This window comes from Octopus sinensis, linkage group LG3 (assembly GCF_006345805.1).
Source record: "Octopus sinensis linkage group LG3, ASM634580v1, whole genome shotgun sequence".
NCBI lineage: Eukaryota > Metazoa > Mollusca > Cephalopoda > Octopoda > Octopodidae > Octopus > Octopus sinensis.
The window spans coordinates 159,891,388-159,916,053 of NC_042999.1; the positions used below are offsets into that span (position 1 = coordinate 159,891,388).

The 24,666-nt window shown below is 38.5% G+C and overlaps 1 protein-coding gene across 21 annotated transcripts in view; it reads right to left on the reverse strand.

Moving 5' to 3' along the window:
* The window catches only part of LOC115209071 (rho guanine nucleotide exchange factor 7), a 339,379-nt gene that overhangs the window by 140,723 nt on the left and 173,990 nt on the right, over positions 1 to 24,666 (reverse strand). The window lies entirely within an intron of this gene.

The window sequence follows — 24,666 nt, forward strand, 5'->3', positions numbered from 1 at the left end:
ACATTAGGTGGGTTTACTCGATTTTTTTTAACAGTGCCAATTATTTGCTAAGGAACTATATAGCAGTTATGGGATTGTTCTATACTAAATCATGCAAAACAAATTGTACAGATGCTGTCTAAACCAAAAATGATGAAAGCCTCTTCTAATTCCCTTTGTTGGTTTCAAGCCGTGCAATCTCAAGTAGGCATAATTACAATTTGGAAAATCTAATATTTTATAGCTGTAACAATCTGTACGAAACAGCACTAATTTATGGGAAAAGCTTGGAGATTAAACTCCAATCTTCCCCCAAAAACAAGCAAATTCAATTGACAGATATCACTGACATAGAATTGTCGAGCAATAAAGTAAAGTACCTGTATATGATGTGATTAACTGACTGAATGCTTAACAATGACAGTCTTTTTATGTTTATGAATATATGATGAGTTTAGTTGAGATGAAAGTAATTAGCTTATGATTAATTATCAGCAAGGCTATATTCATTAATTTTTACCAATGTTCAGAAGCATAAGTCTCTCTGTCTACACAGGTCTAAAGTACAACTCGTGATAATTTCAATTTCAATAGGGTTTCTGAATCATTCTGTATTGGTAACTAGACTGAGGAAGTCAACAAAACTAGTAAAAAAAAGTTTTCTTAAATACAAAGTGAAGAAAAAATATTAGGCAGGGAGGAGAGAAAAAAAGCAAAAATTAAAAATGCTAAAGAATGAATATTGCATATAGGTCAATGTTTGGTCAAGAAAACAATGATGCTTTCACATAATTCCTGTATGTAGTAAATGGACTGACAAAGAATGTTAACGAGTCAATTGGAATTTATGTAGAAAAATTTTTAACTTTCTATGAAATGTATTGGATGGGGTGTGTAGGAGTAAATTATATATTAAAAAAAAAAAAAAGGAAAAAATTGTATGCTTTTATGTAAGAAAAAATACCTACAATGAGGTTATATTTATAAATTCCCCACAGCAATCAACTGGTTAGTAATAGAATAAATCTATATATATAAAGCTGAAGTTGTCTGTGTGTGTGTGTGGCAGGTTTGGTAGCCTTCAACTAACACCATCTCCTCCAAGACCCTGCAGCACAAGTTGACCAAAATTGAGAGTATGATAGAAGAAGGCTTGCTCTTCCTTCCGTAGAAGAAAAAATTCAAATCAGACCATGTTAAGACCAAAAATTATTTACATCGGAAAGGTGCTTTTTTTCTATGAAAATCCCTATTTTTTACGATTTTTTTACTGCTGTGTCGCCATCTTTCGGTGTATTTCAACCAGAAAAATGTTCACTTACGGAGAATAACAAGCTACATAATGCAAAATTTTTGCTTTTAAAAAATTCCAATTCTAAAAGGTCGAATGACAGATCAGCTGATCCAATGCTGAGGAGTAATGATCACTGCATGAATGCACTTATACTAATAAATTATAAGTATACTTATCTTTTCTAGAACATATGTGAAACCGCCTTGAATGACCAATGCTAAATCAGTGTCCTTGTAATACTGTGCATAAAGGTATTTTGTACATGATTAATATTCTCCATCATTGGAGCTGCGGTCTTCTGTTCAGTATCTTGGGCAACAAAAGTAGGAGTAACGTTTATGCTTCGTTCATTACTCTGATGAAGTTCACGCTGAACTCGAAACTCTTGCTTAGATTAGCTCATGCTGCGCATCATTCTCAGCATCTCTTGCAGCTGTAGCTTTTTGGTGAAGACAAAGTTTACACCGATTATTTTTGTCTGCAGCTTGTACATCTGCATCTTGTACATCTGCAGCTTGTACATCGTTGCATTTCCTTCATTCTGATGTCGAACATTTTCGTTAATCAGCGCCGCCTGTGGGAATGCAGTTGCTGAGGCATAACTGCTGCCTTTAATCGATGTCTTGTCATCATTCTCAGTCGAATGAGAAGATGCAATGGTAACGGCGTTCCTTTTTAGTCGGTTTAAGTGATTCTTATTTGTGGGAATGGTAGTCGCAGCAGTTGTGCAATCAGCATGCTGTTACTATCTACAATGTTCAAGTTAAACCTTCAATGGGTTATGCTTTGATTTTACAGATTTGTTTAGTTATACGTGATGTAAAATAGTCGATTTTATTCATTTTACAGGTACAACCACGATTCATGTTGCCCACCCGTTTGGCTTCAAAAAAACACTTTTTGGTTTTTTTGTAATCACAAACTGTTCTTACTATCGTTTTGGATTTTCCTGTACTTTTTCTTAATGAATACTGTTGCAGTGTTAACTTCTTAATAGATTTTCAGTGCCGTTCGAAACTTGAGCTTTATTTTGCTTTAAATCTACGGGTAATTTTTTTTCTCCATAATGTTAATAGAAAGAATATTAACCAACAATACCAGCAATTCAAGTCAGCATTACATATTTGCAGCACACTCAGAGCAAACTCGAGCATCGCCATATTACACTTTTATTCATAGATTGAAACTATGTCAAAACTTTGTTAACACGACAGCAAAGTCTGCCGTTTTAAGCACAACTAAAAAACAAACCCAAGCAATGGCGGGCTATACTGCTAGTCTTTATATATAAAAGTGAGGTTGTGTGCTGTCTGTCTCCTACAATTTAGATTCCTAACTACTCCCACATTTTGCGGTGCAGTTTAACCAAATTTTTACTTTTATAGTCGTGGCTCATATCAAGCCCTTCTGGGTCTATGATGAGTCTACGATTAAAAAAAAATTTACCATAATTTTTTCCATTTTAATGCATTTTTTTCGCTATTATATAAGGGAAGTAACTCTCTAAAAATGTCTACGATGAGTCAACGATTTAAAAAAAAATTTACCATCATTTTTTTCCCATTTTTAATGCATTTTTTTTTGCTATTTTTGGCTATAACTCTCTAAAAATGCTTATATAGTTATTTCCCTTACAAACCCAAGCAACACCGGGCGATACTGCTAGTATTACATAAATGAAAACCTTAAGTATATTTAATTCAATATAAGAATTATTAAATTACTTAATATCATTTAAAAAAAACTCTGAAATAAACTATGTTTTTTTTTTTCCGGGAAATAAATACATAAAAAGACAATTATAGAAAATTTCACGTACTAGATAAATTAGGAAGGAGCTAACAAAACTGCCATGTCACACTAACAGGAACAATATGTATAAAATCATGCTTATGGTCAAAATGAAAAGAACATATAAATAAATAAATTATATATAAATAAAAAAAATATCTTAAAAAATAAGAATAAGATATATAGCACATAACAAAATCAAACTATATCCTACAACACAATCTCAAATATCTAATTTAATGACAATGTGTGTACATAGAAACACATTTGTACATGTATATACACATATTCAGGTGTGTGTATATAACTGTGTATTGTTTACACATGTATGTGCATGTGTGTGTTTGTACATATGTATGCCAAAGCAACCTGTCACCACCCACTTCTACACAAAGGGTTATTCCCTCACCCTTACGGTGTGTGTCAAGGCTACATAGCATGGATCCAAACATTCAATAAAATGGAAAAGACATTTTGCAATGAATCTTGGAACCAACAAATTTAAACAAGTATTTCTCCTTCACTCCTCTTACTTCAGTACTCCCATTTTTACTCTTCAGTTCCCCACTCAACTTCAATTACTCTCCACCTCATCTGCTTATTTCCACACTTCGTTTCTCATTCATTTTCCCTCTAACTCCTACTTTTTTCTCCTACTACTTCCTATCTACGTATGCAAGCTTACACTGTCTTGCATTTCCTCATCATATACATACATATCCATATATCTATACATATACATCTCTCTCTCTCTCATATCATCATCATCATCATCATCATCGTTTAGCGTCCGCTTTCCATGCTAGCATGGGTTGGACGGGTCAACTGGGGTCTGTGAAGCTGGAAGGCTTCGTCAGGCCCAGTCAGATCTGGCAGTGTTTCTACGGCTGGATGCCCTTCCTAACGCCAACCACTCCGTGAGTGTAGTGGGTGTTTTTTACGTGCCACCTGCACAGGTGCCAGACAGAGCTGGCGAACGGCCACGAACGGATGGTGCTTTTACGTGTCACCGGCACGGGGCCAGGCGATGCTGGCAACGGACACGAACGGATGGTGCTTTTACGTGCCACCGACACGGGGCCAGACAGAGCTGGCAACCGGCCACGAACGGACGGTGCTTTTACGTGTCACCGGCACGGGGGCCAGCCGAGGCTGGCAACGGACGCGAACGGATGGTGCTTTTACGTGCCACCGACACGGTTGCCAGACAGAGCTGGCAAACGGCCACGAGCGGACGGTGCTTTTACGTGTTACCGGCACAGGGGCCAGCCGAGGCTGGCAACGGACACGGACGGATGGTGCTTTTACGTGTCACCGGCACGGGGGCCAGCCAAGGCTGGCAATGGACGCGAACAGATGGTGCTTTTACGTGCCACCGACACGGTTGCCAGACAGAGCTGGCAAACGGCCACGAGCGGACGGTGCTTTTACGTGTCACCGACACGGGGCCAGACAGAGCTGGCCAACGGCCACGAACGGACGGTGCTTTTACGTGTCACCGGCACGGGGCCAGGCGAGGCTGGAAACGAACACGAACGGATGGTGCTTTTACGTGCCACCGACACGGGGCCAGGCAGAGCTGGCAAACGGCCATGAGCGAATGGTGCTTTTACGTATCACTGGCACGGGTGCCAGACGAGGCTGACAGCGGACACGAACCGATGGGTCACTTAATCCCTGCTTTCTGATATATGATTTGATTTTGATTGTTCTCACTGGTCTTGCCGGGTCTTCTCACGCACAGCATACTTCCATAGGTCTCGGTCTCTGGTCATTTCCTTGGTGAGACCTAGAGTTCGAAGGTCGTGCTTCACCACCTCGACCCAGGTTTTCCTGGGTCTACCTCTTCCACAGGTCCCCTCAACTGCCAGGGTGTGGCACTTTTTCACACACCTATCTTCATCCATTCTCACCACATGACCATACCAGCGCAATCATCTCTCTTGCACACAACATCTGATTCCTCTTAGGTCCAACTTTTCTCTCAAGGTACTTACACTCTGTCGACTATGAACACTGACATTACACATCCAACGGAGCATACTAGCTTCATTTCTCGCAAGCTTACGCATGTCCTCAGCAGTCACGGCCCATGTTTCACTGCCATGTAGCATGGCTGTTCGTACACATGCATCATACAGTCTGCCTTTTACTCTGAGCGAGAGGCCTTTAGTCACCAACAGAGGTAAGAGCTCCCTAAACTTTGCCCAGGCTATTCTTACTCTAGCCGTTACACTTTCAGCACACCCACCCCCACTACTGACTTGGTCACCAAGATAACAGAAGCTATCAACTACTTCTAGTTTTTCTCCCTGGAAAGTGACGGAAGTTGTTTTCTGCAGATTTTCAGAGGTTAATGCTCCCGAGCATCTGCCACATACAAAAACCATCTTCCTAGTTAGCCTTCCTATGGCATTGCTGCACCTCTTATGTGTCCATAGCTTACACTTGGTGCATCTTATAGAGTTTCTACCTACACCTTTTCTACAGATCGAGCAGGGCCATCTACCTGAAGGCGTTTGTGATTTGTCTACTTATTACGACTTATTACGACTTTGGTTTTAGCTAGGTTGACTCTAAGGCCCTTCGATTCTAAACCATGCTTCCACACCTGAAACTTCTTCTCCAGTTCTGATAATGACTCAGCAATTAGAGCAAGGTCATCAGCATAGAGGAGCTCCCAGGGGCATCCTGTCTTGAATTCCTCCGTTATTGCCTGGAGGACTATGATAAATAGGAGGGGGCTGAGGACTGAGCCTTGGTGGACCCCAACCTCTACCCGGAATTCTTCACTGTACTCATTTCCAACCCTCACCTTACTAGCAGCATCCCTGTACATGGCTTGCACAGCTCTCACTAACCATTCTTCTATTCCTAGTTTCCTCATTGACCACCATATGAGGGATCGGGGGACCCTGTCGAAGGCTTTCTCCATGTCAACAAAAGCCAGGTACAGGGCCTTATCTTTGGCTAGGTATTTCTCCTGCAGCTGCCTTACCAGGAATATAGCATCAGTGGTACTTTTCCCTGGCACGAAACCAAACTGCATCTCATCTAAACTAACTCTCTCTCTAATTAGTTGGCTTATGACCCTCTCTGTAACCTTCATCACCTGATCCAACAGCTTGATACCTCTGTAATTATTTGTATCTAGGGCATCACCTTTACCTTTGTAGCAGTTGACTATTATGCTGCTACACCAGTCATTGGGTATGACTCCTTCATGTATCACCTGATTAACTATACAGGTGACTAGGCTATAGCCAACACTACCAGATATTTTGAGCATCTCTGCAGTGATACCTGATGGGCCTGGGGCTTTCCCTGTCTTCATGCTTCTAATTGCCTTAGCTACTAAGGAACTATCAACCCTGATAGCTGGTCCCTCTGTTGGGTCAACGTTCGGCAGACTCTCTTTATCCCATTCATTTTCTTTATTCAGCAACCTTTCATAGTGGCATCTCCAAGCCTCTCTCTTTGCATCCTCGTTTAGCGCAAGTGAACCATCTTCCATGCGAACACACTTCTCTCCCACCACATCACAATTCTCTCTCACACACTGTCTTGCAACGCGAAACACCTCCAGTCTTTGGTCCTCACGGCGCAGAACATTGGCAAATTTTTTCTTATCTGCTTCCCCTCTGGCTAGATAGACCTGTCTCCTAGCTTCCTTTTAGCAGTCTCATACAATTCCCTGCTACCACCATTCTTCCAGTGCTTCCAAGTCTGTCTCTTTTCTCTAATAGCCCTGTCTACGACACTGTTCCACCACCACGTTACCTTGGGACGAGAGGGGACTTTGCACCAGCCACAGATCTGGTCAGTGGCTCTCAGCAGGTTGTCCCTTAGAAACGTCCAGTTGTCCTCTACCCCATGTGATACACTATCCCCTTCTACTTCGTCAAAGGCTTCAAGTAACATGTCTCTAAATCTCTGTCCATTCACAGGATCCTTAAGCTTCCAGATCCTTCTTCTCCATGTTGGTCGTCTTCTGGTTGTCCTCCTACTCCTGATCCTAAAGTCACTAACTACCAGTCTATGTTGTGGGGTGCATTCTTCGCCTGGGAAGGTTTTGGCATTTATAAGTAGCCATCTCTCCCTTTGCCTGGCAAGGATGTAGTCAATTTGGCTGGTATGTTGGCCCGATCGGTAGGTGACTAGGTAGCTGGTAGGTTTCCTGAAGTTAGTGTTGCAAATCATAAGATTATTTGCATCGCAGAACTCCAGCAGCCTGGTTCCCTCCTCGTTGCGGGAACCAGAGCCATAGCCTCCATGTACGCCATGGAAGCCCCCAGCATGTCGTCCAACGTGACCATTGAAGTCACCAGCCACAAAGAGAAGGTCTCTGTCGTTCGTCAACGAGGTAGTCTGCAGTAGAGTGTCATAGAATCGGTCTTTCTGTCCATCAGGTAGCCCCGACTGAGGAGCATAGGCTGATATAATGGTTGCTAAACTATGATGAAGCGCTAATCTAATCTTAAGTATTCTGTCGCATACTCTGATTACCTCAATTACTTTACCTCAATTACTTTAATATATATATATATTATATATATATATATATTATATATATATATATGTATATGTGTATATATGTATATGTGTGTGTATGTATATGTGTGTATGTATATGTGTGTGTGTGTGTGTATATATATATATATATATATATATATATATATAATATATATATATATACATATATATACAGACACACACGTGCATGCACACAGATACATATTTATATGCAAAGTGTATTCAAAAGATACCCAACTTTATCTTATCCTACCAAAACTAATGCCACATGAGCAAAATACTTTGGGCAGGAGGTTATGCCACCCTTCTGCACATGTGAAAAAATTTTCATGTCTATCTACCAAATTCACTCAGAAGGTTTAGTCAACTCAAGACTGTAATATAAGATGCTTGCTTGGTTGCAAAACAATATTCATAACCACATAACTTATATATATATATATAATATATATATATATATATACACACATCACTGGTGGGTCCCAGCATGGCCACAGCCTTAGGGCTCCAACATGTAAAAGAAAGAAGGGAATACATACACATTTACACACTTTACATAACTATATATATATATATATATATATATATGTAAACAATAATGTGTCTTGAATGGCACAACAATGCACTATAATAACAATGGACTTATAATAACTGTTATAATTTAATTATCCATAGTCTGATATAATATTTCGGAATATAAAAATTCCTTCTTCAGATATCCCTAAGAATTGATCGAGTCACTGCTATAATCAGTTTTCCAATGTTTTTTGGGGGTTTTTTTCGGCCAGAAGTGTCTCTGCAGTGGTGTCACAAAGCTCCTGGAATTCCTGAGAAATGCGTGAGGGCAGCCATATCTGTTTCTTTATTACCCACAAGGGGCTAAACACAGAGGGGACAAACAAGGACAGACAAACGGATTAAGTCGATTACATCGACCTCAGTGCGTAACTGGTACTTAATTTATCGACCCTGAAAGGATGAAAGGCAAAGTCGACCTCGGTGGAATTTGAACTCAGAACGCAACGACAGACGCAATACCGCTAAGCATTTCGCCTGGTGTGCTAACATTTCTGCCAGCTCACAAGCACGTGTGTGCTGGCACCTCTGTAGCGCTGCTTCTTCTAAGTTATGTATTATACGTGCAGTTTCCTTCTTTTATTTCTTTGTTCTTTTTCTTTCTAAATAATACATGAGCATGTTATCAAAAATGAACCTAAACGCATCCAAATGTAGCTAAATAATATATAACTGCCAACCTCCAGCCTGTTGTTAATTTGGAGCCCTAGTCTATCTATGATGATAGCTTCCTTAATAATTAGATTACCCAAACTTCTCATTGGCCTAAATTGTGACTGTTATGCTTTTGTCAGTGTTCCAGCATCTGTCAAGATGTTTTCTGAAGGATGAGGCTCTCATGTTCAGATGTTCTTTGATGCGAATGTGTAACGGTCTTCTTGTGCTACCCATACAGAACTTGCTGCATTTGTTACATTGTATTCTATACACATGTACCCTTTGACATACATCTGTGTCACGGATGGGGCAGTTTGCTAGTATGCACTGATTGCTGTCCCTTGCTCGTTTCCTTGCGAGGTGTCTTCTTAGAGAGGGGCCGGAGTGGGCTAGTTGTATGTCTAGCCCATCTCTTCTTATGGCTCTTCGGATAGCTGTAGTTACTCTCTCGCTAAAATGGGGTATTTTAAGAAAGCATGTGTTGCTGGGTTTTCTGTGTGTTCAGCGTGTTGATCATTATGGGTACTCAAGCCGATTTACAATGGATATAGGGTACCCGTTGGTTTTCAATATTTCTAGGAAGCGTGTAGTGTGGGTCACCTTGCCCTCTGCCCTGCTGCACTTGCTCTGGATGCATGCAAGTTCATTTCTGGCGTATCCTAATTTGGCACCGAGTGGAAGTGCTGAACTGTACTGGACAAACATGTCTCTACTGGCTGCTTTCCTGTAGAACTTGATATGGATCTCTCCTTATTCCGTTATATTTAGTTGGAAGTCAAGTAGCGATAGTGATCCAATGTTGTTGGGATGCTCTATAGTGAACTTTATGTTCGTGTCCATGCTGTCAAACATCGTGAATATTCTGTCAGCCTCTTCACGGGAGGATGTGAGTATGAGGATGTCATCTACGTACCTGGTGAAGAAGGCGCATAAGCGACAGATGTTGAGTGCTTGACGTTCCAGATGGTTCATACAGGTGATGGCTAGTAGGTCCGAGAGATTGGATCCCATGGGGAGACCTGTTGTCTGTTAGTAAAATGTGGTCATGGAAAGAAAAGTAGATGTTGTCCACGATGACGGACAAAAGTCGATGTATATCAGCTGCGGTCAGTCCGAAGCAATGGATGTCGGACACTACTATGCAATCAGCCAATAGAATGACCACCAAGTGTGCTGGCACCATTGTGTACATTGAGACAACATCAAGACTAAAGGCTCATCTGTTTTGCCTGAGTTGGTAATGATGTAAATGTAAACATTTAGACAGATGCCGGAACACCGACAAAAGCATAAATCACAATTTAGGCTAACGAAAGAAGCTTGGGTAATCTAAGAATTAAGGAAGCTATCCTCATAGAGAGACTAGAGCCCCAAATTAACAACAGACTGGAGGTTGGCAATCAATATATTTAGCTACATTTGGATGCCTGTAGGAGAAAAAAAAGGAAACTGCACTTAGTAGCAATGCATTTTCAAATTAGTCTTATTGCAGAACTACTCACTCAGGTCTGTAAATGACACCATTTATCCCCTTACACTTCACATCCTATTCCTACTACTCTCCATGATTATGTCCTCCTCCTCCATGTCCCATTCCTATTTTCTTAACTTTCCCCCTTCTCCACAAACTGCTATTCACTACATCCACTTCAATCCCAAAGTCTAATAATTTGTAACACCCTTAATACTCTCAAAAAACTTACCTACCCACCCATCCTTTCTATTGTAGTATTTCATTTCTCTCATATTCACCTTGTAATTTGAGGGTACAGCCTCACCATCTCTCTCTTTCTCCCCAGCTGGGAAAGCCATGTATTCTCCCCTTCAGCAAGATACTTGTTCTTCTCCCTCTATCCTATTTTCACCTCCTTGAATACTCAGCTGCAGGGGTCTGGTTTTGCAAGTACTTGGTGACCTCACTAGTGCTGGTGCCACCAAAAATGCACCCAGCACACTTTGTAAGGTTGTTTGCATAAGAAAAGGTATGTGCAGAAACCATGCCAAAGCAGACATTAGAGTTCAGTACAGTCTCCTCTGGCATGTCAGATCCTGTCAAATCAGCCAATCCATGTCCGCATGGAGAAGGGAATTTTAAATGAGGAAATGATTTTTAATTATAATGCAGCCTATTATACTTTTGCTTAAATACAAAGTGGGTATGACAAGAAAATAATTTATCTGTAATACAAAACTCAAAATGATACTTAACCAGATCAACAGTCTTAAGTTCTAATGATAAAATTATAAATTCTTAAGGGAAAAACAAGTTGACTACCTTGACAACTACAGGTAGACAATTTAATTTTAATTTTTGAAATAAATTGTTTAATGACATATTTTCTAATAATCTCAAAAGATTGCACAAAAGACAGTAAATGACCAAAAGAGTAAATTTCTATTAGTAAATTAAACTCACTGTTGATTAATACCATAAATATCACTTATGATTCTTCTAAATATAAAAATAAAACAATTCTATTTGACTAATAATAATAATAATAATAATAATAATAATAATAATAATAATAACCATAATTATTATGCTATAAGATTTTACTTAAATACTGAATACGCTATTTATAGAGTAATTAATAACAAAAGTAATCATAGGATCTCCTAATCTAAAACAGTAGATTAGGAGATCCTAATCTACAATAAATAAAAGTACTTTTGGTATTTCAACTTATAATAATCTGTCAATCCAAATGCTTTTTTTTTTAAATTCATAAAGAAAATTTGCCATCTAAGCAAAAATTTTACCAAATTTGTAGTAGTAGTAGTAGTAGTAGTAGTAGTAGTAGTAGTAGTAGTAATAATAGTAGTAATAGTAGTAATAGTAGTAATAGTAGTAATAGTAGTCGTCATAGTAACAGTAGTAGTCATAGTAGCAGTAGTAGTCATAGTAGTAGTAGTAGTCATAGTAGTAGTAGTAGTAGTAGTAGTAGTAAAAACAATAATATTACTAATAACAAAAATAATGACTTATAAAAATGGTAATAATATAGGGAAAAAAAAAAGAAGAGGTTGAAAACTCAAACAAAAAAAATCTTCCAGTGTTAATTCAAACAATTCAGATGACTCAAGACATAGAAACTTAAACAATTCAAACAAGCTTTTGTCGGTAATTCTAGAGTAATAAAAAAAAATTACCTGTTAGAAGGATATTGTTGACAAATTTTTGAAAATATAATTGACACTGTAATTGACATTTTCTCATGTAAAACTTCGAAATTTAACTCTTATTTAATACAATTTTAATCTAAAATTGATAGCTTGGAATGGTTTATTTTAAGACATGCCTGACTACATCAGAAAGACCAAATGGGATTGTCCAGTATATGTACAATCACAGTTCTCTGATTATTATTAAAAAAATACGATATTGTTACAATATTAAAACAAAAATTAAATAGTCTTACTATTCATGAAATCAAAGAAGATAAAATTAAGTAAAAATAATGTTAATAATTAGAAAATTTAAGAAATCTGATAGTTTAAGATATTTTGCTCACATGCTCTATGTTAGATTATCCCTAAATAAATTAATCTCAGTTTAATTTGTATTATCATATTTCATACTAATTTATTTCAATTATTTTAAATACTTAAATTCAATATCAGAGTAATCTACATTTATCTTTCTACTTATGAGAATATGTGAGTATGTGCATATACATTTTTCATGTGCATACATGCTTATATGTATACATGCTGATTTGTACACACATATGTATATGCTGAGTGTGTACATATATCTGTGTGTGTGAGTACATATATTTCATGTGTGTGTATGTTCATATATATATTTTACATGTTTGAATGTACACACATATTTTACGTGTATATATATATATATATATATGTACACATATTTTACGTGCTTGTACGTACACATATTTTAGATGTTCATATGTAATATATATTTTATGTGTTTCTACGTACATATATACAGGGTGCAATGGGTAAATTGTTGCCATTTTATATTTTTAATTTCGTGCATGCGCATTGTTTGTTCTTTATTTTGTTGACTACATAGTATAGTAGGGTCAGTTGGGCACCGTCTGTGAGAAAAACAGCACCATGATGCAATTCACCCTGTTAGAAATTTTGGAAACAGCATGCTGTACTGCTTGGCATTCATACTGGAAGCTCTAATATGAACATTTGAGAATGTTTGGGTGTCAATCTTAAGACATGTACCAAGAGTGATAAAAATCAAACATTCAGTCAATATCATGGTGTTTGGAGTGATCACTAGCGATGGTGACGTTATACCTCCATTCATCTTCCCACATGGTCTCAGACTCAACACGGAGGCCTACATCATGTGCCTGGAGGAGGTTGTGCTGCCCTGGGTCAAGAGGGTGGCTGCTGGAAGACCCTATGCCTGGCAACAGGACTCGGTACCATGCCACACAAGCAGGGGGACCCAGTCATGGCTGTCAGGCAATTCTGCGACCACAGTACCCATAACATCTGGCCACTTAACTCTCCAGACTGCAACCCACTACATTATTGTGCGTGGGGTGAAGTTGAGCGAAACAAATACAGACACAAAGATACATACAAATAAATATATACATACACAACAGGTTTCTTTAAGTTTCTGCCAACCATATCTATTCACAAGGATTTGGTTGGCACAAGGCTTTTGTAAAAAATACTTGCCTAAGGTGAAATGCAGAGGGACTGAACCTAGAACTACATGGTTGGGAAGCAACCTTCTTACCACACAGCAACATGTACTTGTGCACTCATATATGCACATGTGTATGCAGATATATGTACATGATGTATCTAAGTGTGTGTGTCTACCACTTGTGTATCATACTTATTTCTTTATTACACACAAGGGGCTAAACACAGAGGGAACAAACAAGGACAGACATAGGTATTAAGTCGATTACATCGACCCCAGTGCGTAACTGGTACTTAATTTATCGACCCCAAAAGGACGAAAGGCAAAGTCGACCTCAGCGGTATTTGAACTCACAACGTAACGGCAGACGAAATGTGTATCATACTAAATGCATATAAACCAAAGAAAAGTATGGCAATGTGGTTCTTGCTAAGAGAAAATTTGTTCGTAGACATGTGTTGAAGAACACAATGTCTTTCAGAGAGGCAACCATCATTGCAGCAGTAACTCACAAGAGTGACAAACAAGTTTCACCCTACTGAGGCTTGTCAATGCTACATGCCAGTTTGTCACATGCTGAAATTAAATAAATGCTGAGTGGCTGTGTGGTAAGTAGCTTGCTAACCAACCACATGGTTCTGGGTTCAGTCCCACTAAGTGGCATCTTGGGCAAGTGTTTTCTACTATAGCCTCAGGCCGACCAATGCCTTGTGAGTGGATTTGGTAGACGGAAACTGAAAGAAGCCTGTCGTATATATGTATATATGTGTTTGTCCCCCCAACATCGCTTGACAACCGATGCTGGTGTGTTTACGTCCCCGTAACTTAGCGGTTCGGCAAAAGAGACCGATAGAAAAAGTACTAGGCTTACAAAGAATAAGTGCTGGGTTCGATTTGCTCAACTAAAGGTGGTGCTCCAGCATGGCCACAGTCAAATGACTGAAACAAGTAAAAGAGTAAAAGAGTATATCATCATCATCATCCTCATCGTTTAACGTCATCTTTCCATGCTAGCATGGGTTGAACGATTTGACTGAGGACTGGCGAACCAGATGGCTGCACCAGATTCCAATCTTGATCTGGCAAAGTTTCTACAATTGGATGCCCTTCCTAACGCCAACCACTCCGAGAGTGTAGTGGGTGCTTTTACGTGCCACCTGCACGATGGCCCGTCAGGCGGTACTGGCAATGGCCACACTCAAATGGTGTTTTTTATGTGACACCTGCATAGGAGCCAGTCCAGCGGCACTGGCAATGACCTCACTCGAATGTTTTGTCATGTGCCACCAGCACAAGTGCCAGTAAGATGATGCTGGTAACGATCACGCTCGAATGGTGCTTTTTACGATCGTGCTCGGATGGTGCTCTTAGCGCTCCACCAGCACGGATGCCAGTCATCGAATTTGATTTCAATTTCTATTTCACTTGCCTCAACAGGTCTTTGCAAGCAGAGTTTAGTGTCCAAAGAAGACCCCTGGCATAGGCCACGAGGTCATGGTCTCATTTGGCTTACCGGGTCTTCAAAGATCATGCTTCACCACTTCAACCCAGGTCTTCCTGGGTCTACCTCTTCCACAGGTTCCCTCAACCGCTATGGTGTGGCACTTTTTCACACAGCTATCCTCATCCATTTTCGCCACATGACCATACCAGTGCGAATGGATGAGGATAGCTGTGTGAAGAAGTGCCACACCCTAGCGGTTGAGGGAACCAGTGGAAGAGGTGAGTGTATATATATATATATATATATATATATATATATAAGTAACAAAGTATACATTCCCTGATATTGCAGAAAGCTTGTTGGGATGTACAAAACAAAATAAAATTGCGGCCAAAGATATAATGCAGTGGTTTTTGTCTGGGAGAAAATCTCTTTACATACATGTCATGTTAAAAACACAATGTATATTCATCACTGCTTCCAATATATTGAAACACAGACTTTATCTGAGCAAGTGCACAAACAGGTTACGGCACTGACAAACTTCAAAAAGGATAAAATGAGTGTGACAATGCTTGTCTCACTCCATCTATACATATATCTTGTAAATGTGTGCACACACATACACACACACACACATGCATGTGTGTGTGCATACTTGTTTCAGTCATTTGACTGCGGCCATGCTGGAGTACCGCCTTTAATCGAGCATCTCGACCCCGGGACTTATTCTTTCGTAAGCCCAGTACTTATTCTATCGGTCTCTTTTGCCAAACCGCTAAGTAACGGGGACATAAACACACCAGCATCGGTTGTCAAGCAATGCTAGGAGACAAACACAGACACACAAACGCATATATATATATATACATATATACGACGGGCTTCTTTCAGTTTCCGTCTACCAAATCCACTCACAAGGCTTTGGTCAGCCCAAGGCTATAGTAGAAGGTGCCACGCAGTGGGACTGAACCCAGAACCATGTGGTTGGTAGACAAGCTACTTACCACACAGCCACTCCTACGCCTATATGTATAATATACTTAATATGTATGCAGATGTTTACATATTTGTGTGTGTATTTTTCTATGTTAATTATATAATGATTATATGGATGCTGACGCTTGTATTTTAATTGGTGAAACTATCTGAAATATTGAAATCTTATAAAAATATACATCATCATGTAGCATCCATATTTCATGCTGGCATACCATGCCATGGGTCCTTTACTTCTTGACAGAGTTTTAAGAGTGCTATTGTGACATGCGACATGCTTCTAGCATTAATTAGATCAACCAGAGCCCATGCCTCTCTGAGCCTGACCAGAACGGCAGCAAGCCAGAGAGAAAGAAGGAATTAGAAGAAGAGATGAATAAACTCAAATGTCCTGATATGATGAAAAGTAAAGTTGACCTAGGGGAGAATTCAGAGCACAGAGGGGCCAGAATGATTACCGCAAAACAATCTATCCAGTGTTCTTATGACTCTGCAAATATACATACATTCACTCACACACAGATTAAGAGAGAGAAAATATGAATGAAATCCTTTTAAATCTGGTTGTTTGCTTTATAATGTTCCATTTGAATTTGTTTTTGAAAATCTTTACAATAAAATATGTTTGAAACATCAGTGATTATTTTATTTATATATATATATATATACGTTATATAATTAGGGTTCAGCAAAAAAATTTACTTTACCATACACCAAACTTTTAGAAATAGCAGCCAAAGAATTTAGCTATTTCCTCTACTATAAGAAGAGTCTCCCAGACAATGTATACTCAAAAACAATACACGTAGGTATAGAGGGCAAAATAACGAAATAGCTAAATTCTTTGGCTGCTATTTCTAAAAGTTCGGTGTGTGGTAAAGTAAATTTTTTTGCTGAACCCTAATTATATAACGTAATGTTTTAACCCTTTCATTACCAACCCAGCCAACACCGACTCTGGCTCTATAGTATTAATGTCTTGTTTTCATAAGATTTTCATTAAAATATACCACCAAACCTTAGTCGCAATTTATGTTCCCAACACTCGCTTAATGATAACTAAGTTATTTTACTAAATTCTTTGTTATATTTAAAATAATTGAAAGAAACACAGAGTATCTCAAAATAAATACAGTAACGAAAGGGTTAAATATACCGTAAATGGTCTTTTTACATACTGAACACTACTTGGTAAAATTATTAATTAATAATTAATTAATTTTACCCCTATTATTATATATAATATATATATTGCTCAATCTCTTCTTTCTCCATGCCTCCTCCTACAATTTGCTTTAAAAAAATTTTTATGATTAAACATTTTCTTTCACACTTATGTAATCTGCCACCTCACTTCATGGCCAAAATAATGGAAGATAAGTACTTTTTGTGTCTATAACCAAAGAGCAGGGCTCAGCTTTCCAGAAGTTTACAAGGAGAGGATTTGCTGGATTGTGACAGCATCATAATGTTCGTCCTTGGTTCGAAGATGACCAACTGACATCATCTGATGGAACTGCCACCATGAGACCTGAGGTGGCTGGTGAGGCCAATCCGGGCAAGGAAGCCCCTCCCACAGGTGGGGAGGACTTTGGGATGGTGTCATGACGTCATGATGTCGTGACATGCGCGTGAATTGGATTATAGTGAGGGTGACTTGCGCAGGATCAGCCTCACTCTCTCGTCCTGGTGCGCCGGATCCAGTGGCAAGATAAAGTCAAGACGACTGGGGGTAGACCAAGATGCAGGAGCTGCCGGAAGGTGGCACGCATGGCGCAATCCAACCGCCTTAGGGGCTCCACTCCGGATTTTGGATGGCCATTGACTCATGAGAGAGTTCCTCTGCCCTTTGACAGGTTTTGTTTTTAGTCCTGCTGGGTGTCCAAATCACCCTCCTCACCAAGAAATCTTGGTGGGGTTGCCAATTTAGTCGCCAACGACCCGACCATGTAACAGGTTGTACTGGGTTACATGTTACCAGTAGCTCCAAGCAGAGACCTGACAGCATCATACAAAATGCCTTGTGGTATTTATTCTGGTATTTTGTATTTGAGTTCAACTCCTGCCAAGGTCAATGTTGCCTTTCATCCTCACATGATCAATAAATAAAGAACCACTTTAGGATGATACTCCAGTTGTATTTATCTGCTCAGGTTCTTTACATTGCAAGTTCAAATTCTGCCACGTCCTTTCTGAGTGTTAGATTTAACCCCCAACCCAGTTTAAATACTACTAGCTTGTCTTTAGTTACCATTAGCAGAATTCCCTCTGAGCCATGTCTCCACTTTGGGCTCATTCCTTCTTCCCTCCTTTCTATCTGTCTCAGAAACCCCATTATCATTCTGACTAAGCAATAAAAAAAACCGTTTCAGAGAATTTTCCAGAGCAAAATAAATCCCCCAAATAACAAATTTGAGTAAAGAAAATTTAAATATTGTATTCTTTCATTTTCTTAGCTCCTGAGTGTATACTAGGCAGTAAAATTGTTTCTTTATTCTCTCTGAAAATCTGATAACACCTGGTCAGAGTTTATTATAAGACCTAATTCTGTTCTTGTTTGTTTTTATTTGTTTTATTATTTTTGTTTTCTGACAACTGAAAATAGTGAGGTAACACATGGGGGGATATCAAAAAACTTGGTATCTGAAACCCTTTTGAGGTTGTGGGAGAGGGCTCACAACATGTCATTACAAAAATCTCAGTGATACTTTGATGTCATAATTTTGAGAGGCTTGTTGGTCTGAATGCTATTATATCATCATCATTTAACATCCGCTTTCCATGCTAGCATGGGTTGGACGGTTCAACTGGGGTCTGTGAAGCCAGAAGGCTGCATCGGCCCAGTCTGATCTGGCAGTGTTTCTACGGCTGGATGCCCTTCCTAACGCCAACCACTCCGTAAGTGTAGTGGGTGCTTTTTACGTGCCACCCGCACAGGTGCCAGACGAGGCTGGCAAACGGCCACGGATGGATGGTGCTTTTTACGTGTCACCAGCACAGGGGCCAGGCAAGGCTGGCAACGGCCACGATCGGATGGTGCTTTTTACATGTCACCAGCACAGGGGCCAGGCAAGGCTGGCAACGGCCACGATCGGATGGTGCTTTTTATATGTCACCGGCACAGGGGCCAGGCGAGGCTGGCAACGGCCACGAACAGGATGAAAATTGAAACAGAAAAATCAAGTTGAATGATTGTAGCTGTTGGATTTTATAACAACAACACCAACAAAACAGGATTTAATACATAACCAATTACACTGCAGTGACTTTAGGAACTGTGATAATTGATAACATTTCACCAAGATCAATTATCTTTACCAAGTACAATAAGCTGGCCAATCTCAATTATATACACAGAACAGTGGACGCTGTCTTTGTGAATTCTATCACGGAATGGTTGGCGTTAGGAAGGGCATCCAACTGTAGAAACTTTGCCAGATCAAGTTGAGCCTGGTACAGCCTTCTAGCTCACCAGTCCTCAGTTAAACCGTCCAACCCATGCCAGCATGGAAAGTGGATGTTAAACGACGAAGGTGATGATGATGGTATATGTATCAATCATATTGAAGCTTTTTGGTCATGAATAATGGCATTCTGTTCGCTACAACAATGAGTGTTCCTATTGTTTTGATCAACTGAACAGCTTACTCATGGAATTAATAAGCAAGTGGCTGAGTGCTCCAGACACTTTCTGAAGAAGATTCAGCATGATACAGAATGTGTCCAAGCTGGCCCCTTGAATTACAGGTACAACTCATTTTCACCAGTTCGATAAACTTAAGCTATGTGAAATAAAGTATCTTGCTTAAGAACACAATGCTCTGCCATAAATCAAACTCACAACCTGACAATTATGAGTCAAATACCCTTACCACTGAGCCACACACCTTATGTCATAAATAAAGACATGTATGAAATACAAATGGATATCAACCAGCCAGGAGTGGCTGTGTGGTAAGTAGCTTGCTAACCAACCACATGGTTCCAGGTTCAGTCCCACTGCGTGGCATCTTCGGCAAGTGTATTCTGATATAGCCCCAGGCTGACCAATGCCTTGTGAGTGGATTTGGTAGACAGAAACTGAAAGAAGCCTGTCGTATATATGTATATATACATATGTGTGTGTGTGTATGTGTTTGTGTGTCTGTCTTTGTCCCCCTAGCATTGCTTGACAACCGATGCTGGTGTGTTTACGTCCCCGTCACTTAGCGGTTCGGCAAAAGAGACCGATAGAATAAGTACTGGGCTTACAAAGAATAAGTCCCGGGGTCGATTTGCTCGACTAAAGGCGGTGCTCCAGCATGGCCGCAGTCAAATGACTGAAACAAGTAAAAGAGTAAAGAGAGCCAGATGGTCACAAGAAGGCAAAGCATTGTACAGAGAAGCACACATGAGGACACATAACAAACCTATGAATCTCTTTTGATATTATATCTCTAGCAAAATTTACTCATCAAATAATCAAAATAGTATATAAATAACCAATAAGATTACTTATATAATAGAAAAGTGAAAGAGTGCTTCAACAATGTTTTCAGTACTATAATACACATTACTATGATTATTTGACAAGTAAATTTTAATAACCAGATAGATTTCATCAAAGAAATTAAGAGTGCTATAGCAATGCTTCCACTTATAGTTCAATAACAAACTAAAGTTATCAATAAATTAACCACAAGATTTCTATAGTTGAACTTTCATAAATTATGTACACTATTTGGCAAATTTTTTTTTACCTCTAGAAAATTCTCTGAAAGAAATCTATCTCTATTAATAGTAATTTTTTCATTATATAGCTTATGGTTGCAGGTGAATTTTAAAGGTTAATTTTTTTTTTTTAATGCAATACCAAAGAGATTTCTTAAATAAAATGGAGGCAGTGAGGGTAGAAGAAATTGAAAAACGATTTTTATTGTTTTATTTTAGAATCTTAATACTCAATGCTTTAAGCTATTTGTGTAAAAAGTCAACAATGGAAAAGTTAAGAACGGATAGAGATAAAAATCTTTAAAGAGTATTTTTTTTAAAAAGTATGATAATCACAAAAGTTTAAAATATATCCAAAAAAAATTGGGAAGTATACAAGGTGGTGGTGGTGGTGGTGATCTGAAAATTTGCCTATTAAGTATGTAGGTGTGTGTGTGTGCATAAATGTTTGTTTTTTATGTTCAGTTATAATAAAAACAATTTTACATTAATCTGATGGGTTACTCTATACTTTTGTAGAGTACAAATTAATTACACAAGAATGTTGTTGACAGTAACTTTGCAGTTTCAGCCAGCTAAGCCATCATCAAACGATGGCTTATGTGGCAGAAACTTCAAAGTTATTGTCAATAACAGTCTTGTATAAGAATGATACACACACACACCTATATATATATAAAATATATAGCAAACCTATGAAAAACCTTAACATTGTGTCCCTAGCAAAATTTACTCATCAAATAATCAAAATAGTGTATAAATAACCAATACATACACACAAACATATATATACACAAACACATATATACATATGTATATATATTCTTTTCCTTGTTTTAGTCATTTGACTGCGGCCATGCTGGAGTGCTGCCTTTTTTAGTCAAAGAAATAAACCCCAGGACTCATTCTTTGTAAGCCCAGTACTTATTATATCAGTCTCTTTTGCTGAGTCGCTAAGTTATGGGGACATAAACACATCAACATCGGTTGTCAAGAGATGGTGGGGTGGACAAACACAGACACACACATAAATACACACATATATACGATGGGCTTTTTTGCAGCTCTCATCTACCAAATCCACTCACAAGGCTTTGGTCAGACCAAGACTCTAGTAGAAGACACTTGCCCAAGGTTCCACGCAGTGGGACTGAACCCAGAACCATGTGGTTGGGAAGCAAGCTTCATACAACACACCCACACTGCACCTATATATATAAAAGAGAGATTCTGTCAGTTTGTTTGCTTGTCCAACAAAATGTAAGCAAATGGTTCAGGGGAAGCTATTATACTATTGCCTAATTTGTCTCAACAAAAATTATGCAATGGTACAACACTAATTATGCACAAGCTTATGAGGAAGTGCATTGATACAAATATACTCATTGGCTGTGGTTAAACATGACACCATCTTCATTCCTCGCATACCAGTTATACTAGCTATACCATTCTAATTTAATCAGTTATAGTCCTCTATCCCACTTTCTTTTGCCATGAGCATTAATAAAACTCAGGGCCAAACACTAAAAGTTGCTGGGTTGCAACTTGAGGAACCATGCTTTTCAACATGGCCAACATCATGTAGGAGCATCATGTGTGGGAGGTGCATAATTTGTTTCAACCAAAATTATGCAATGGTACAACAGTAATTGTGCACTAACTCATGAGGAACTGCATTGAGGTAAATATTCTCACTGGTTGTGGTAAAGGTGACACTGTCCTCATTCCTTGCATACCAGTTATACCAACTAATGTCCCGTTCCAATTTAAGCAGTAATAGTTTTCTATCCATGTTTCTTTCGCTATGGGCATCAATAAAAGTCAGGACCAAACACTAACAGTTGCTGGATGGCAACTTGAAGAACCATGCTTTTCACATGGCCAACTTTATGTAGGAGCATCGTGTGTGAGAGCAAAAGCAAATATTTTTACTTATGCACTCCAAACCAAAACAAAAAATATCTTTATATATAAAAGTGAAGTTGTGTGTCTGTCTCCTACGATTTAGATTCCTAACTACTCCCACATTTTGCGGTGCAGTTTAACCAAAACTGGGTATCTTATAGTCATGATTCATATCGAGCCCTTCTGGGTATTAGCGCGCGTCTACGATGAGTCTACAATTTAAAAAAATTTACCGTCATTTTTTTTCTATTTTAATGCATTTTTTTCGCTATTATATAAAGGAAGTAACTCTCTAAAAATGTCTTCGATGAGTCAACGATTTTAAAAAATAATTTAGCATCATTTTTTTTCCATTTTTAATGCATTTTTTGCTATTTTTCGGCTATAACTCTCTAAAAATGCTTATATAGTTATTTCCCTTACAAAACCGAGCAACGCCGGACGATACTGCTAGTATAATATAAAAGAGAACAGGAGGAGTAAATTATATACAATAATAATACTTCCAAGAAACAGTAAAAGTAATTACCCAATCAATGACAGGTATTACTGCTAGTATATATATATGTGTATACACACAGACATATGCAGAAAAAGGAATATATGCACAGGAGTGGCTGTGTGGTAAGTAGCTTGCTTACCAACCACATGGTTCCGGGTTCAGTCCCACTGCATGGCATCTTGGGCAAGTGTCTTCTGCTATAGCCTCGGGCCGACCAAAGCCTTGTGAGTGGATTTGGTAGACAGAAACTGAAAGAAGCCTGTTGGATATATGTATATATATATATATATATGTATGTGTGTGTATATTTGTATGTCTGTGTTTGTCCCCCTAGCATTGCTTGACAACCGATGCTGGTGTGTTTATGTCCCCGTCACTTAGCGGTTCGGCAAAAGAGACCGATAGAATAAGTACTGGGCTTACAAAGAATAAGTCCCAGGGTCGATTTGCTTGATTAAAGGCGGTGCTCCAGCATGGCCGCAGTTAAATGACTGAAACAAGTAAAAGAGTAAAAGAGTATATACACAGGCAAAAGATGAGATTTACAGACATGTTCCACCTTTTTCTACTACTATTGTTCAACGCCAAATAGGCTTTGCTGGACACAACTATCACACTGAATACCAGGATATATCAATCATTATATTTTCGGAACTTTCGAATCCTAATATCTTTTATCTTTTGTTTCAGTCATTGGACAGTGGTCATGCCTACCAAATTCACTCCCAAATTTGAACAAGGTGTTGCACAATTGAGTTGAATACAGAACCAAGTGATTGCAGAGAAAGCTTCTTAACCACACATCCAAGCCTGTTCATATAGAGGATTATAGTGTATTAACCATTTTACTTCAGAAATCAAATTTATCCACTCAAGATTTACCCTTTCTGGAGAAAGTAGTTTTACACACCAATCTAGCTTTTATTGAGGAATGTTATGTTTGATACTATTTTATCAATGAGACGTGTCAAGCTTATCACAAAGCAACTTCATTCACTTGCAGAACATACTAATTTTATGTGTTTTGGTAGATATTTAACATCATTACAGGAATAACCATGAAATTCAGTTTTGCAGTTAAACAAGTTAAAAATATAAATGTAAATGTGTGTGTGTTTGAATGTTTGTGTGTGTATTAAAAATTCTAATGATGATATATACTGAGAAACTAACAAAAAGAAAATGAAGTGTATACAAAACTAAAAATAAAACAATTATTGCAGAAAACAAGAGGACAATTTTTTTGTCTTGTTCTGTTTATCTTCTTTTGGAGTGTGTACAGTCAATAGGGTTCATTCAGTGATAGCATAAAAGAAAATTGTTGCCATGAAACAGAAATTAGATGATATTAAAATACGAGGCAGGCGGGGGGGACTTTCTCTGATTTCAGCAAAATCATCTAATATCAATAACATAAAAACAAACAGAAGAATTCAGTTGGAGACTATCATGAGAAAAAAAATCACACGAAAAGATAAGTGAAAGATAAAAATAAATTGTCATTTCATATTCATTTTATAGGACATTAAGTAAACAATCTTTTTGATATTCTTAATATATATATAGATAGGAAACCTTGTGAGACGTGAGAAATACAAATTGAAGTATTAGTTTTGTTTATTTGCTATGGCTTATAG